Consider the following 18925-nt stretch of genomic DNA (forward strand, 5'->3'; position numbering starts at 1 on the left):
TAGTGCCCCATCTCCTTAAAATGGGACCTCCCCAGCAGCCCACTCCCTTAACTTTGACCTTCACAGAGGCCCACCCCCTTAACAGTGACCTCTACAGCACTCTCCCATTAACACTGACCATAGGTTTCAGTCCCCTTAACTGACCTCCACCATTCCCGGCACCCATAACAGAGACCTCAACAGTGACTGCCCCTTTATTAGCGATCTCCACTAGTGTTGAGCATGAATATTCGAATATCAATTTTTTTTGCGAATATCGGCACTTCGCTAATTCGCAAATATTTCGAATATAGTGCTATAAATTTGATATTTCAAATATTTTTATTTTATTTTTTTGTTATATTTATTTATTTCCCACTTCCCAAAAGTAGTTCTTACCCGTCTTAGGATTCCTGGCTGATCCAGTCAGTGACCGTTGCCGCTTCTGCCGCCTTCCGTGCTCATGGAGCGTCCCCATCACCATGGGAACGTTTCCATACTAGAATGTACTGTCGGATTTGAGAATTACGTTGAAATCGCATTGAGATTAATTCAAGTTATAATAATCGAATTGCGATTACAACTTAGCACTACTATATTCCATATTCGTTAATTCTAGCCTAATAATATTGAATATAGCAGTGCTAAGTTGTAATCGCAATGCGATCACTACAACTTGAATAAATCGAATTGCGATTTCAACTTGGACCTGGTTTACTATGGTTGGCTTGGTAGAATTATTCGTCATATTCTTCAAAACGAAGATAACGAAGTATTCTCCACCTTCGTTTTAGCTCCATATTCGTCAACTTCATTAATTCTAGCAATCAAATAGGAAAGTTGACTATAGAGACAGCCAAGTTTAATTCGCTATGCGATTATGTTACTTAGCTTTTTTTTTTAATAAATAGAATAATTTTAATACTTGATAATTATTATAATTATTCTATTTATAAAAAAATAAAAAAATAATATAATCAGATAGCGAATTAAAAACAGCTGTCTCTATAGTCAACTTTCCTATTTGATTGCTAGAATTAGCGAAGTTGACGAATAGGTAGCTAAAACGAAGATGGAGAATATTTCGTTATCTTCGTTTTGAGGAATATGACGAATACATTCGTCATATTCGTCATCTTCGCTAATTCTAGATATCAAACCAATAGGAAAGTAGCCTTAAGTTATAATCGCAATACGCGATTATATAAATCGCATTTTAATCGCGATAACTAGAATAATGACGAATATTCGATTTCGACAAATGTTAGACGAATATTCTAGCGAATATTCGCGAATTTTGTCGAAATCGAATATGGCACCTCCCGCTCAACACTAATCTCCACAGTACCCCATCTCCTTAACAGTGATTTCCACAACACCCTGCCCTCTTAACAGTGGCCATTACATCAATCTGCCCCTTAACACTGACCTCCATAGTGGATCGTCCCCTTAACTGTGACCTTTACAGCAGCCTGTCCCTAGGGTGGCCAGAGGTCCAGTTTTAGGCCAGACAGTCCTGCTTTCCGAATCCCTGTCCTCCGTCTGGTGCAAGGCCTGGAAGGACACAGGGATGTCCTTTTGAATAGCTCATTCTCAGACAGCAGCACTGTGCTGTCTGAGCATGAGCTGCAGGGAAACAGTCACCCTCCCTGCCACCTCTGCAGCTGACACAAGTTGATTTTTACCTTCATTTTTTCAATCCCCGTCGGCTGCAGAGTGGGAGGGGGCGAGTACTTACCGGGTCAGTGGCATGGCTTACTGCAACTTGGGGCGGGGTTTTTAAGTTCGTCTTTTGAGGGTGGCCTAAATGGCCACCCTAACAGCCCCCTTAACTGTGACCTCCACAGCACTCCGCTCCCTTAACAGTGTCTTCCACAGTGCTTTGCCCCTTTAAAGCTGACCTACATCACTGAAGAAAAATGGCTGGGTTGTTATGAAAACCTGGTGTAAAACTGTGTGCAGGGGCGTAACTACCATAGCGGCAGACCATGCGATTGCTATGTGGCCCAGGGCAAGAAGGGGCCCAGTCTTAGTTGGGATTATCTCCTCTTCTACTGGGGGTGAAAACTTGGTCAGGACTCTACCCTCTAAAGGAACAACTTTTAGTAATTGAGGCAGTGAAAAATGGCCCAAGGGTCATTTAAAAGGGTTTAGGCAGAAATCCTTCTGGTTTGATCCTTGCTATGAGGCCTTTACTTCTCTGTGTACGCCACTGACTATTTTTGTGGAGACCAAGAGCCTGCAAGCTTCTATTGGCTGATACAGGTCATGTGACCGTGTGTATGGCAGTTGGGATATGAAGAGAATTTTTGGGGAATATCTCAGGAATGATACGTGCTAGAGAGCTGAGACCCGCTATAAAATCTTCCCGGACACCTGATGCACATATGGGCCAAATCTCGTGATTGTAAATTCGACGGTGTGGATTCCTTTACCAGACTTAAATACACACACACACATACATACACTCAGCTTTATATATTTATATATTGTGTCCCATAGGGTGACCCATAGGGTGAAGTAGTTGAAGGTGTATATGTATCTCCCAGGTTCCTAACATACGCTGAGGACTGCTATATAGGAAGGGGTTAAAAACCTAAGCCTGGGTCCTGATGAGCTTCACATGGCGAGTTGCTAGATAACTAGGCTGGTAGCACACTTGCTCAGAACTTTCCTGGGAGTGAGAGAAGGCACATCTCACTGAGAGACCCTGAAGGTCCAGAGCAAGTAAAACTGCAAGTATGACAGGTTGCTGTTCATACTGTGTGTCTATTTTGGATGGACTGAGGCTAGCTCAGCCCAGTCCTACTGAGGGACCCACTGGACAAGGCTAGGTGTTTTGTTTATGCTTTGGTTTATGCTATATGTGGAAATAAAACTGGTAGAATGCCAGTTTAAATACATTTCTGTCTCCTGAGTCCTCCTTGTGCGTAAAAGCCTGGCGATTCCACCCTACCTTTCACCCCTGGCAAGTTGAGCTTACAAGACGGACTGTCACATTTGGTAGAGGATGTGGGCAATCACAGCCGGTTGCTAGGGGCAACGTCAAGTAAAAGTGAGCAGTGAATTAAAGGGTCAGTAGCCCAGCAAAGGTGGACTTGTTGCAGAAAAATTTTCTTGCTGCCCAGAGAGATTCCTGGCATGGAGGATATGTTAAAAGCTTTGCTGTAAGCCACTGCAGCCCATCAACATGCAAAGTGCAGCATGAAACTAATCGGCAGATGGAGGATCTGGCGTGGTCTATGGCAATGCAACTTACCACTCTAACCGAGATGCAAAACAAAGATCGTGCTGTTTTGACTGAGCTGGTGCAGCGTTTTGCAGATTGGACCCCTGGGTCAACTGAAAGTGGCACCATGGGGAAAAAAGGACATATGTGCTGGGAACTACCTACAAAATATGGCTGCCACGGATGATGTGGAAGCTTATTTGATGACCTATGAGCGCACAGCTGAGCGTGAAAAATGGGCCAGTGGGCGAGGATGATAGCCCCCTTTATGAGTGGAGAGTCTTATGATTTGTATCCTGCAGATGCCCAGGATTACTGTAAGCTAAAAGCAGAGATTTTGGCCCGGTTTGGAGTCACTTTGTCGGATCAGGCCCAAAGAGTGCACCATTGGGTTTTTCAGGCCAACAAACCAGCTGGCTCCCTAAGGTATGACCTGGTACATTTAACCAAGAAATGGTTACAGCCAGATGTTCTGTCGGCTCCAGAGGTCTTAGAGCCCTTCCACCCGAACTATGCAATTGGGTTACCCACGGTGACCCTAACAACGCAGATGCGTTGGTCTCTTTGGTGGAAAGATATGCAGCAGCAGAGGACCTGATACAGAAGTCCCGCCTAGCACAAGAAAGTGCCCGGCAGTGGAGTACTCCTGCTAGGAGGGAGACCCCTAAAAGGGAAGCAAGGTCCCAGTCTGAACTCAGGCCGGAACGGTCAGAAAGGTCCAAGACTGACTTTCTGAGATCAGAACCTATCAAATGCTTCCGGTGTAAGGGACCAGGACATATTGCTGCTAACTGTCCTTTAAACTCTGAACCCATGCAGTGTGATATGAGTACTATGCCAAATGTGAAATATATGTTTTCCAAAGTGGTTTGTTCTGCTGAGACCACTGAAAAGGTTGACAAAAATCTGTGTCCTGTATCCGTAGAGGGGAGAGAGGTGCAGGCTCTCCTGAATACTGGCAGTATGATCACGTTAGTCTAAGCCAATTTGGTAAACTCCAATAGTGTACAAACCCAGACAGTAGGGGTCACCTGTATTCATGGGGAAACTCGCAAGTATGATACGGCACGAGTTGTCATAGGAACTATGCTCAAGCAGGCACCTTGTCAGGTAGTGGTAATACCCACACTCATGTATGACGTAATACTGGTGAGGGATTTTCCTTTTTTCTGGGAATTGTGGGAGGAAAAGGTTAAAGAGCCATCAGTGGTTACAGTCTCTGGAAAAAGGGTAACAGGAGTCACAGAACCTGAGCCTCTTGAGAAGGTTCTGTCATCTCCTAATAGTGTCGCTTTCCCTTTTGATGTCATGTCAGGGGACACCGAAGCCCCTGATGTAAGTGAAGAGCCAGAGGAGAGGGTGGAAGATGTCTTAGTGGATATAAAGGTTTCACGTGACAATTTTGCAACAGCGCAGCTGAATGACCCTACTTTGGTTCGGAGTACCAAAATATATAAATATGTATTTTATTGGAGCATTATTAAAATTACATAAATGAAAAAAACTGTGAATGTGATGCCATTAACAGGATAAGAGCAGAGGACAGAAAAGAAAGAGCGCCACCCTGGGGAAGCACACTGGTCAAAAGTACAGTATATCTGTTGATCATAGGGAAATACTGGGTACAATGGCATCACATTCACAGTTTTTTTCATTTATGTAATTTTAATTATGCTCCAATAAAATACATATTTTTATATTTTGGTACTATGAGCTCCATTTTCTTGTGTTTCTGCTGTTGTACTTGGGAGCTTGTGCCGAGTTACCCCTTAAGGGTGTCCTCTGTAGTTGCATTGGGCGGGCACACCCCTCCCTGGGACACTCTGGGTCTTTTTTGCTTTTCTACTTTGGTTCGGGCCCGAGAAAATGTAAAAATAATAAATGGAGCACTGGTTTACCCAGGTCACTCTTGCTTAGCCCCATATAGCAATGCAAAATAACTTGCTGTATCAGATGGACAACCAAGGTGAAGGCATTGTAGAACAGCTAATAGTTCCCAAGTCATTTAGGAGGGATGTCTTGGATCTATCACACGGTCATTTGTTGGGAGGACATCTGGGGATTAAAAAAGCAAAATAACAAATTTGTATGCGTTTCTTTTGGCCGGGGCTTGCAGCAGATGTACGGGATTACTGTGCGTCCTGTCCCGAGTGTCAGTATACCTCCCCTTCCCCTAAATTTCAAAGCCCACTGGTACCCTTACCCATTATGGAAGTGCCATTTGAACAAATAGCTATGGATCTGGTAGGCCCTATTGTGAAATCAGCTTGCGGACATCAGTACATACTGGTGATCCTAGACTACGCCACCAGATATCCAGAATTTATTCCATTAAGAAATATGATGCAAAGACCATAGCCAAAGAGCTGGTACGGGTCTTTAGTAGGGTTGGGATCCTAAAGAGATCTTAACGGAGTGACCAAAGAATTATGTTGGCTATTTAGGGTGAAGCATATCTGAACCTCAGTCTACCATCCCCAAACGGATGGGTTGGTGGAAAGATTTAATAAGACACTGAAAAACATGTTGAGAAAAGTGATTGCCAAGGATGGGAGGGACTGGGATCGCCTACTTCCTTATTTAATGTTTTCCATACGAGATGTACCGTCTACGGGATTTTCACCCTTTGAACTTCTGTATGGCAGGCAACCCTGAGGGCTACTGGATGTGGCAAAAGAAACGTGGGAGCAGGAATGTACTCCGTACCGCAGTGTAATTGAACATGTACCACTGATGCATGATCGGATCAAGGCAGTCATGCCCTTAGTTTGGGAACATATGCAGCAAGCCCAACAGTCTAAAAGTAGAAAATATAACCAGGGGGGCGAAACTGCGTCATTTTAATCCAGGGGAACGGGTGCTTGTGTTAATACCCACCATAGAGAGAAAATTCTTAGCAAAATGGCAAGGGCCCTTCACAATTATTGAAAAGGTAAGCAAAGTGAACTATCTAGTTCATCAGCCTGGGTAGAGAAAACCAGAACAGAACTATCATATTAACTTGATAAAGCCTTGGAAAGATAGGGAAGCTCTGATTGTGAACTCGGTGCCACAAAGCTACACCGTACCTGAGGTTAGGATTGCCGAGTCCTTATCCCCACATCAAAAACAGGAAGCGCAGGAATTCGTAATGAGAAATAAAGATTTTTTCTCAGAACTCCCAGGCCTCACTCAGGTGATAAAACACGATATTGTCACAGAACCCAGTGTTAAGGTGAAGATTTATCCCTACCGGGTCCCCGAAGCGAGGTGCGAGGTCATTACCCAAGGGATAAAAAAAATGTTAGACATAGGGGTAATCGAAGAGTCCGTAAGTGAGTGGTCTAGTCCCATCGTTTTAATTCCCAAACCTGATGGGTCCATCAGGTTCTGTAATGACTATCGCCAGTTAAACTTGGTCTCAAAGTTTGATGACTACCTTATGGCGAGAGTAGACGAGCTAATAGACAAGCTGGGTAGTGCTCGGTACTTGCCAGTTTAAATTCACTTCTGTCTCCTGGGTCCTCCTTGGGCGTAAAAGCCTGACGATTCCCCCCTACCTTTCACCCCTGTCACAATATTTATATATATATATATATATATATATATATATATACTGTGTATATATATGATCTATGAAAATCAGCAGGAAAATCACTTTTCCTCCGGAATGTACAAGTGAACAAAAGCACACAGCATGACAGGCTCCAGATGTAGCTCCAAACCATTTATTGAGACAGTCATGTTCACCAAATGTTTGACCACGGCATCTGAAGGTTTGGCCTTGACATCCACCTCGCTCGTTAGCATGCGTCATCTTTAAAGTGCCTGCCAGTGCGGTACATGTACGGTTCTGTTCGGGAAGGGGTAAATACTTAGAGCATCAGATCATAATGTACCCAACTGTTGACTGAAAGGAGGACTTGGGTGGCCCCCTGGGCATTGGCCCACCAGGAAATTGGTGTCTAGTCCACCCCTGCCTGTTAGAAGTTTATGACTAAAGGTACAACTGGGTGTTTCCAGTTGGGGGTGTGCTCCTGCACAATTTGCGCTGGTAGCACTGGTTGGACAGTATGAAACTGTGCAGGGACAGACCCCCAACTGGTACACCCGGATATGTCTTTATAGTCGAGAAATGGCACAACATAGTGTCATAGGAATCAGTGCTCCAGAATTGTCATATCATTCGTTATATTATTTGTGCATAGTGTGTGGTCAGTAGTGCAGTTGTGCATGCAAAAAGCAGAAGAGGCTTCTCTCCTTTCGTTCATATGGCCCTATAACGATCTCCCCCTAATGATTGCCACAGGAAGCTGGATTTTTATTTATTTATTTTCATTTTACTCTGTAAGAAAATTCAGAGTTCCAAATATCAAAAGCCCAGCACCAACGCCTCATAAAAATATATACGCAACTTATGGGTGGAAATCTGCCAGACCTTCACCATTGGGGACTAGTAGTTGAACTTATTGTTCTACTTGTCCCTCCACCCCTGGTTACTGCTTTGATTACAGTGAACTTGTAGAAGATTTTATAATGTTTTTTGACATCTTGTTCTCACCTTTGACCCACCTATTTGATCTATGTATTCTCTTACATGAAAATGTGAAATGTTATGTTATGTAAAATAGTTGGGGGAAAGAAATGTTATTACTTTAAATTGCCTGAATATGGTCGATAAATCATTTCAACTGATGTCTTCATATTAGAAGAAGATTTCTCTGCCATATTTTTGGCTTCCCTTCTTGTTCTCGGTAGCTTAATGACAGCTGAATAATGTTCTTCTATCATCCATTCTTGTAAAATGAATAAAACGATAATCCAGCTTGAATGTGACACTAACAAGATAGATTTCCCCTACAGTATGCATTGTGCCCAGTGCCTTTTATTTCCACATAACTGTGCTTTGTGTCTAGGTTTTTCTTCTCTTTGAAGTCCATATGGTGTCAATATCTTTCATGCAAGTCTGCATCTTCACTGTATGCTTATTTTTCCCTGTGTGAAGTTATTCCCTCCAAATTCTTAATCTAACCCTCAGCCCCCAACCCTACTGTAACAGACATAGGAGTATGGATATTAGATGAATCACTGCAAATCATACAGGATAATGCAGCCCACATACTGTACATCTTATATCTAGTGATATAATCTCTGATGTAGATATTCTTATTATTCATCTTCTCCATTTGGAGATCAGACCAACTTCTTTCAGCTGCATCTGGTTTCTGCAGAGTTTGCCATCTTAGGTTCCTTGTTTTTCCATCATCATCTTCCTCCTGGAGCCCCAACATTTATTTCCTGTATCTACCCCAATACTGCTCCCACTATGCTCCCCAATGTCCCAAATATTATACTACAGATATAACATTGCCATACAGATAGTTCTTTTAGAAATAGTGGTACCAGACTGCCATAATAATGCCTTTACAGTACCTTCAATAGCAAGAATGAATCCCAAGAGTGCCCCATTAGTAGTAATGCCCTCCATATTGTGCCCTATAATAATGCCCCCTTAGGGCCCCTAGTAGAAATAAGGCCTCCTCTTATGCCCACAGCAGTAACAAGGCCCGTATGGCAACCCTCCAGAGGAAACCCTCTAGAGCCCACAATAGATATAATGACACCTATAGTGGGCCTAGTATTTTTATGCCCCCTGTATTAGCTCCAAGTATTTATGAAGTCCCACTGCAGTGTCCCCTCTAGTTATAATGACTCCATGTAGTGCCCCTGTATTAAATGCCCGCTGTAGTGCTCTGGACCATATTATAATAAGGCTTGAGTGAATTGAGCTTTGGATCATAGATTAAAGTATTAAAATGTATTGCCTCCTTGGAGGCACAATTAGTTTCACCCGAAGTCGTGCGAGACTTCAGTGAATGAATTCGGTATTCATTTCTACATTTTTTAAAACATTTTAAATTCTGAACATAAAAATTCAGTATAATAGCCCCTGTAGTGGTAGTACATATAATGCCCCCTCTATAGTCCCCTTGTAGTCTTATGCCTCATTCACACAGTCAGTATTTTGGACAGTGATTTCTATTAGTGATTGTGAGCCAAAACCAGGTGTGGTTTAAGGATACTTTCACACTAGCGTTAAGATTTTCCAATATTCTGATCCGTCATAGGGTCTCAATACCGGAAAAAAATGCTTTTGTTTTGTCCCCATTCATTGTCAATGGAGATTAAACGTAACTGAACAGAACGGAATGCTCCAAAATGCATTCCGTTCCATTCTCATACCGGAGAACAAACCGCAGCATGCTGCAGTTTGCTTTCCGTCCTGGAATGCAGAGCAAGATGGATCCGTCATGAGTCTGACCCACAATGCAAGTCAATGGGGACATAGTAACATAGTACATAAGGCTGAAAAAAGACATTTGTCCATCCAATTTGGCCTGTTATCCTGTAAGTTGATCTAGAGGAAGGCAAAAAAAAACCTGTGATGTAGAAGCCAATTTTCCCCACTTTAGGGGAATAAAAAATTCCTTCCTGACCCCAATCAGGCAATCAGAATAACTCCCTGGATCAATGACCCCTCTCTAGTAGCTATAGCCTGTAATATTATTACACTCCAGAAATACATCCAGGCCCCTCTTGAATTCCTTTATTGTACTCACCATCACCACCTCCTCAGGCAGAGAGTTCCATAGTCTCACTGCTCTTATGGGTCCATTTTCTCTCACACAATCTGACACAACAGAAAATGGATCCATCCCCCATTGACTTTTAAAGGAGCTCATGACGGATCGTCTTGGGTATGTTAAAGATAATACAACTGGATCTGTTCATAACGGATGCAGATGGTTGTATTATCAGTAACTGAAGCGTTTTTGCTTGAGCCCTGCCGGATACAGCGAAACCGCTAGTGTGAAAGTAGCCTAAACACAGAACAGGTGCAGATTTCTTCAATATACCTTATGTTTATGGAGGCTCCAATCCTGGTTTTGGCTCACAATCACTGATGGATATTACTGACCAAAACACTGACGTGTAAATGAGGCTTTACTCAGTCAATACAAGTTGTGTATGACACCCTGCGGCCTCCTAGGACTCTGCGCAACTCCTTTAACAGTAAGCCATCATTAGTAATGTCAAAGTGACAGCATCATCTATAGATAGGGGTAAATGGATGACTGCTGGTCATCGCACGTTGATGGATTTTTTATTTCTTTTGTTTTCTTTTAAAAAGTAAAAAAATGCCTGCCGGTGTGTATACCTCATCTATTTGCGTATCTCTAGTCCTTCCTTTATATATTATTTTCTAGCTATTTTCTTTATGGTCATGAACAGTACATATTCAACGACAGTAGTAAGGGCATACAGAATGCGATTGGCACACCTTGGGCATTTTAAGGTTTAAATAGGTATGTCTAAAACAAAACATGGAACAAGGAAGGTTAATTATTTTGCAGCAGTTAATATCATCTCTCTAATTCTCAATTGTTCTCTTCAGATTTGTTTCAGTCTTTCTATTGTCCTACTTTGATCTTCAATGACACAATGTTCCAAGTCTTAAAACTAAATGTATCTTTTTTTATAATAAACACTTGTAATACACTGGCAGTCTGTCCCTATTGTCCAATCACCATGCATTAACCTTTGATGGATGCTGGTAAATTTCCTTTAAAGATTGACTTCATGAGCACATGCAGGACGTGCTGTGTGTGATGATATCCTGTCACTGTTTGAAATGGGGATTACCAAATGGATTAAGATCCTGGACACAGAAACACCTGAGAAATCCTTAGGGTTCATTTTATCCTCTTCTCCCTTTCATGTATATGCCTAGTTGGGGTCGTAATTCTTTCTCATGCTGACAAGTAATTTTTCTTGGGCTTCCTTCTTCAAACTGACTTCTTATGGATTATAAGATGATCCTCTAAACCTGTTGTTAGTTATTGACTCTGTTGCATACTTCCCCTATGTGTGTGTCTTTCTCATTTTCAGTGCTTACAGTTCCATTTTCAGTAAACCACAACATGCTAAAAGCAGATACAATGATATAGTAGGTACTAGAATTATTTTAAAACATCTAATATTTATTTGTTTTACATTTTCATTGAAATGCGTCCCTGTCTATCTTTAGGTGTAGCTTATGCTTATAGGAGCCAAAGGCAGCATGAACAAAATACCAACTGATGTAGGTTACTGTTATTAAAGGGGTTGTCCTATTGGGACAACCCCTGTCCATATACAATATTAGGGCAAATGGATGACAAGGAGGAAGGTTTTATGAGCCTGAATGGAGAACCACTGTGTAAAGGTAGCTTACACTCTGATCATAGGGGATAATGAAGCTGTATCCTCAGCGATCAATTGATTGCCAGGATGGTGTCTAATTAAAGAGGGTTGTCTTCATAAGACAATCCCCATCATCAAAGCTGAACACTAGACAACCCTCATTATCTCATGGTTGATTCTTAGCAACCAACTATACAGATAAATATTAGCATATTGAAATTTGTTTCTTTGGCATATTGAATTTTTTTTTAGATTCTGATTCGGTAAAATCGAAATTTCCTCAGATTAGTTTGGGAAGAATTGTTTAAAGGGAGAGTGGGAGGCAGAGCGAAACACACTCATCTTTAATTCATCTGAACTGTTTTACAACAAGGCAAGTAATACCCACAGATCCATAGTTTTCAATGGCTTAAACTGTGACATATACACAGTGATTTTGTGTTTGTGGTAGTAGTAACAAATATTTCCCCAAAAAAGTGTAGATTTTCAATCAAGAGAACATTGTAGTTCTCCTACCATGTCAATTTTAGTAACACTTGTACTCATCATGAATTTTAATTCTAAGGCATATATTCTTAGAACTCTACATTGTCCCATTTCTCTGTTATTCCTACCGAAATTTATGACAATTGGGTAATACCAGTTGGGGTGTGTGTTGCTACATGCTCTGACATTGTCTAATCGGTTTTGGCAATCTGTGGAGATACACCCCTTTAAGAAGAGGAATAGTAACAACCCATTGTCAATTTGTTCATGATTTCTAGGAGAAATAACGGAAACAACACAACATAGAGACACAGTCATGAAAAAAGCAAAGTACACCATCTTTGAATTATTTGAATTATATTACTCAGTAGCTTGCAGAACCACTTTTAGCATTGATAACTTAAAGTAATTATTTTCTGTGTGACTTTATTATCGTTGTGTCTCTCACATCGTTCTGGAGGAATTCTGGCCCACTCTTCTTTATAAGGTTGCTTCAGTTCATTGAGGTTTGTGGACATTCATTCATGTACAGTTCCATTAAGGAACCACCACAGCATTTTAATTGGGTTGAGGTCTGAACTTTGACTGGGCCATTGCAACACTTTGATTCCTTTTTTCAGCCATTCTGTTGCAGATTTGCTGGTGTACTTAGAATAATTGCCCTATCCTGTTGGCTGACCCAATTTCAGCCAGGCTTTAGCTGTTGGATAGATGGCCTCACATTTGACTCTAGAATACTTTGGTATAGAGAGGAGTTCATGGTTGACTCAATGACTGCAAGGTGGTGCCCTGTAGGTCCACAACAAGATCACATTTTCACACCTTCACCACTGTGCCTAACAGTCTGGTATAAGGTGTTTGCTGGGAGGTCCACTCCTCAGTTGTCTGCCACTTGTAGAATGATGGACTTCAAATTGTTTGAAAATGGCCATTTAACATTTCCTAGATTTATGGGCAGCAACAGTTGCTTCTCCCTATTTCACAGTTTTTTTCCTGTTTATTACTAACAGCAAGGAAGGTATAGCAAAGGTTGGCAGGAACAAGGTGAACTCCTCTTGGTAGGAGTGGACTGGTCCAGCTTCCTGCCTTGGGAGGAGGGAGGGGAGTTCCTGTGTAGCTACAGAGAAGGTGCAGACTGCAATTCTCCTACAACCAGTAGCTACTAAATTTGTTCACATAAAGCCTTGAGATGATAAATACAGAAAACAGCTATATTCAGCTTCTACAGACCCTCCTGTGAAATAAGGGAATATGGCTACAGGCACCCTCATCACCAAACAGCCACTAGGCTAGTATCGTCTAAGTGCCACCAACCTGCCTCAATATTCTTGCTGGTGCAATAGAAGAATTGCACTAAATCCTTGTGCTACTGTATGTTAATGTTATTTTCAAATTCTACATTGCAGAAGAGTCCACTGCGTGCTCGAGACAGCTGGAAGATCACCCAGCTCGGAAAACTCACCGCCGCTACTGTCGCCAGTGAGCGAGATACAAGTGGAAGTGCAGCCAGATCGAGGCTCTCTGCTCATTCCAGTGCTATTCAAACCACAAGTCGGTCCGAGAGGAACCAGGGCCATGGCTTCCCTCGCTCCCCAAGGGAGAGGCTACCGGCCTGCCATCTCGCCCATGTGATTCATCGTATAACAGTGGACTGCAGCTGCCAATGCCTGACACCCCGGCCAGGTCTATGCCCCAGACATCCAATCCAGGGGACCATGGTATCTTCCTAGTGGCCGTGGATATAAAAGGCCTGATTACATCTCCGATGGTGATACAAGCAGAGTTAACTATGCCACCAGAAACAGAAATAAGAGACGCTTCTGCCTTCGATCGGTTGCTGCCATCAGTCTATGTCCTAGGAGTAGGGCCCACTAAGGGCCCACTATAATTGTGAGTCCAGTGATCTCCATTTCCACTTGGTTGGGGAATTTCTATGCTCTGCCTTGACAAAGCCTAGAGGATCTGAACTGGGTGTCAAGTGAGCTTAACTCGCTGCTTCCCCCTCTCTGTGAGGGTAAAGTCCTGGATTATGTTTTGCTGGTCACAGATACCAATTTTGCAGTTCCAGTTCCTGCTACAGGAGGTTGCCAAAGGACCATCCAAGGAGCTCCTGCTAGAGATACAGCCGTCCAGGATATCAAAGCCTGCATGACCTGCACCCAGGAACCAGAATGCGACAATCCAGGCCTGACATATTTCATTAAAGCTGGAAGGACTAGCAGCCCGACGAGCTTCAGGAGGGTGAGATACATGAGACTGGTACCTGTTTGACTGTTTTAATGTTTGGACCCTACACAGCCACACTCATACCTCTTACCTTCAAAAGGGACTCCCTTCATTTCAAGTTTTACCCTATTGTGCCTTACTTTCTTAAGTTAAGCAACTAGTCATGTGCCTCAAGGAATGTACTCAAATGCCACCTGCGATGCCACCTCCTTGAGATGTTTTGACAGCACCCAAGGAAGAGACTCAAATGAGTACCTAACCTCCTTGTGACCCTCATCTGGGCTCCTGGGACCCTTCGCTAAAGAGCCACAAGTGAGAGATTCTGTTTCCTGCAATGTTTTTAAGCTCCTTACCCACCTCTAGTACTCAAACACACTTGGACGGTGGTGTGTTTGGGTACTGGGCTTCAGGGACTCTGGAGTAGAGTGGCAGACTTAAGAAATTCTATTGCCCCACTGTGGATTCCCAAGAACTCTGATGCATAAGAGACCCATATGTCTTTCATTACTTTAGGATAGCTAGCACCCCTCCTTGGCACTTTCATGGACTGCTCCTTGGGACTCTAGCCTTTTATGACCCCCTGTTAGTCCGAATTGTTAATCTAGGCAATTTCTATGTATAAGAACTTATGTCCTTAACCCGATCTCTTCACAGCAATGGGAGGGAGGAGGTCAGCGAGAACTGTGGCCTTGGACATCTGATGCAGGACTACCCAGAGAAGACCACAAGCACAACCTGAGGAAGGCTTGCCTTTCACCATAGGGGTATGTTGTACCCCAGACCTGGGGGTAATACAAATTGTTTATTGTTATTACACCTGCTTAATGCTGTAGTTGCGATGGCGAGCAGAAAGAAAAGAAGGCAGCGTTTATATGAGCACTGCAGACTCTTTAAACAGCTGTATAGTAGAGATGCCAAGAGTCAGCCCCCTGCCGATCTGATATTGATGACCTATCCTATTCATTTTTCATATACAGCTGCATTCTGCATTTTGGCCTAGTTTTTGTTAAACAAATGACAGTGTAATTAGTCATGTGTTGTTCATCTGAGGTTGTAGTTACCTCATTTTAGGACCTTCTAGGCACTAGATCCTTTTTTATTATGTCCTGATTTGTAAAACCATAGAATTCAAAGAGGGTGCACTTTGTTTTTCTCATGACTTTGTATGAAAAGATAATCCAGAATTGTTCTTTGGAAATTCAAGTATTTACTAAAGTACACATATCACAAGAGATAATTGATTCTTTTTAAGTTCACTTCACGAGTGTTAGGGTCTGAGACCTTTTATCTAAATTGCTTTAGAAAGCACTAGACAGAAAGAGGAGTGGGGCCATGAAATTAAAACCTCCTATAGACATATTTAACTGCAGTATTACAGAATAGATAGGTTGAGGTCACGGACCATTGGTTGATTGGTTAAGCGGCACATTTGCTATTTTCTTTTTGTTGCCTCAAATGAGATTTGTTCACTTATATTACCAGTGTAGTGTTCTTCATTACCTACAGTGCAGAGAACACAGCTTAACCCCTTCCAGACTTTTTGTTTTCCCCTCCCATCTTCCAAGAGCTATATCTTTTTGACTTTTCCATTGACATAGCCATAGGAAAACTGGAAAAAATTTTTTTTTTTCTGTGAGGTGAAACTGAAAAGCAAACAAACCAACCACAATTCTGCTTCATACACACCTGTGCACAATGGATGCCCAGTTGCATCTAGGTGTGCAGAGGGGTTAAGGATGGTTTTACCATTTCCCTGTGTTTTCGTGGTGTTTTTTGTCCAAGACACTGCGGTGAGGTATTACTTTAAAACCTTCCCGACATATCACATAATAGTACGTCATGGCGGCAAGTGACTTGCCACATTTTGACATACTATTATGTCATGGTGATCGGGCGGGCACTGGAGCGGTGTGCGCCAGATCACTGCAGGGTCCAGCAGTCCCTGATAGCTGGGCCCCTGCTGTATCCACCGGCATCTCTGTAAAAGCCTATGCCGGCAGGTTAACCGCTTTTATGCAGCTGTTAGCGCTGAAAGCGGCATAAAAGGTGCATGCAGCTGGTGAGGGAGCCCATTAGGTCCCCGTGCTGCTGTGGCGGGGACCTGATGGGTGACAAGGCAGCCCAATGCCATGAACAGGCTGCCCAATGCCTTGCATGGCATCGGGACCTGCCTTCTACAGGGGCCGAGGAGAACCAGCCCCAGGCTAGGTCTCCTAGGCAACCTGTTAGGCCCCTTTCACACAGGCGAGAATTCCACGTGGGTGCAATGCGTGAGGTGAATGCATTGCACCCGCACTGAATCCGGACCCATTCACTTCAATGGGGCTGTTCAGATGAGCAGTGATTTTCACGCATCACTTGTGCGTTGCGTGAAAATCGCAGCATGTTCTATATTCTGCGTTTTTCACACAACGCAGGCCCCATAAAAATGAATGGGTCTGCGTGAAAATCGCAAGTATCCGCAAGTAAGTGCTGATGCGATGCGATGTTCACGCATGGTTGCTAGGAGATGATGTAAGTAAATTGATAAAAGTAAATTTACTGTATTATTTTCCCTTTTAACATGGTTTTAAGGGAAAATATTAGTATTCTTAATACAGAATGCTTACTAAAATGTTGCTTTAGGGGTTAAAAAAATAATAATAATTAACTTGCCTCATTCTGTTGTTCGCGCAGCCGGCATCTTCTACTTTCTTCTTCTTTCAGGACCTGCCAAAAGACCTCTGATGACGTAATCTTCTATCTTCATTCAGCAGGACCACGTGGTGAGCGCGATTACGTCAAAGGTCCTTTGGCAGGTCCTGAAAGAAGAAGAAAGAAGAAGATGCGGACTGCACGAATAACAGGATGAGGTGAGTTATTTTATATTTTTTTTTTATCCCCTAAAGCAGTGATGGCGAACCTATGGCACGGGTGCCAGAGGCGGCACTCTGAGCTCTCTCTGTGGGCACCCGCGCCTTGGAAAAAGTCTATGGCGTACCAATATGCTTTAGACTTTTCCTGCCATTAATCCGCACAGGACGCACTGTGAACAGCACAGGCAGCGCATTGTATGTAGGCTATTAAGCTATTATAGCTAAATGATAAAGTACATGGAAGATATACTATATTGGTATTCAGGTTAAATTGCCGTGTTGGTACTTTGCGATAAATAAGTGGGTATTTGGTTGCAGTTTGGGCACTCGGTCTCTAAAAGGTTCACCATCACTGCCCTAAAGTCACATTTTAGTAAGCATTCTGTATTAAGAATGCTGTTATTTTCCCTTAGAACCATGTTATAAGAGAAAATAATAAAATATAAAGAACACCTTAACCCAAACCCGAACTTCAGTGAAGAAGTCCGGGTTCGGGTCTCGGTACCACAGTTAGTTTTTTATCACGCGTGTGCAAAACGCATTGCAACCGCGCGATAAAAACTCAACATCGGAACGCAATCGCAGTCAAAACTGACTGCAATTGCATACCTAGTCGCATGATTTTCCCTGTTCGCAGACGCAATGCATCCGGACACGCTTATCTGCAAGGGGCCTTAGTATATTACTCTGTGTAATACACTAACAAGCAATGCATTACAATACTGATGTATTTTAATGCATTGCAGAGGGGATCAGACCCTCAAAAGTTGATGTCCCAAAGTGGGACAGAAATAAAGTTTAAAAAAAAAAGCTAAATAAAAAATATCACCCCCTCAGGTGAACACCGTAAAAAAAATAAAAAATAAAAACAGTGCCAGAAAAGCCATTTTTTGTCACCTAACATCACATAAAGTGCAACACCAAGCGACTAAAAAGGCGTATGCCACCAAAATAGTGCTAATCAAACCGTCACCTCATCCTGCAAAAAATGAGACTCTATTTAAGGCAATCAGGCAAAAAATAAAAAAGCTTTGCCTCTCAGACTAAGGAGACAGTAAAACATAATTTTTTGAGTTTCAAATATGCTTTTATTGTGTAAAACTTTAATAAATTAGAAAAAGTTAATATATTAGGTATTGCCACATCCGTAACGATCTGCTATCTAAAAATGTCACATGACCTAACACTTCAGGTGAACGCTGTAAAAATAAATAATTAAAACTGTGCCAAAACAATCAATTTTTTGGTCACCTTGCCCCGTAAAATGTAATAATGAATGATCACAAAATCATATGTACCAAAAAATGGTACCAATAAAAACGTAAACTCTTCCTGCAAAAAACAAGCCCCTGCATGATCGGCAGAAAAAAAATAATAATATGACGTTCTGAAAATGGTGACACAAAAACATTTTTTTTCAAAAATGCTTTATTATGGAAAACTGAAACAAAGAAAGTAGACATATTTGATATCATTGCATCTGTGACAACCTGCTCTATAAAAATAGCACATGATCCACCCTGTCAGTTGAATGTTGTAAGAAATAAAAAATAAAAACGGTGCCAAAACATGAAATTTTTTGGTTACCTTGCCTCGCAAAAAACATAATATAGACCAGTTAAAAATCATATATGTACCCCAAAATAGTACCAATAAAACTGGCACCGTATCCCATAGTTTCCAAAATGGAGTCACTTTTTGGGAGTTTCTACTGTAAGGGTGCATCGGGGGCTTTAAATGGGACATGGCATCTAAAAACCAGTCCAGCAAAATCTGCTTTCCAAAAAACATATGGCGCTCTTTTCCTTCTGCGCTCTGCCATGTGCCCTTACATCAGTTTATGACCACATGTGGAGTTTTACTGTAAACAGCAGAATTAGGGTTATAAATATTGAGTTTTGTTTGGCTGTTAACCCTCGATGTGTTA

The sequence above is a fragment of the Bufo gargarizans genome, chromosome 9, assembly GCF_014858855.1.
Source record: "Bufo gargarizans isolate SCDJY-AF-19 chromosome 9, ASM1485885v1, whole genome shotgun sequence".
Classification (NCBI taxonomy): domain Eukaryota; kingdom Metazoa; phylum Chordata; class Amphibia; order Anura; family Bufonidae; genus Bufo; species Bufo gargarizans.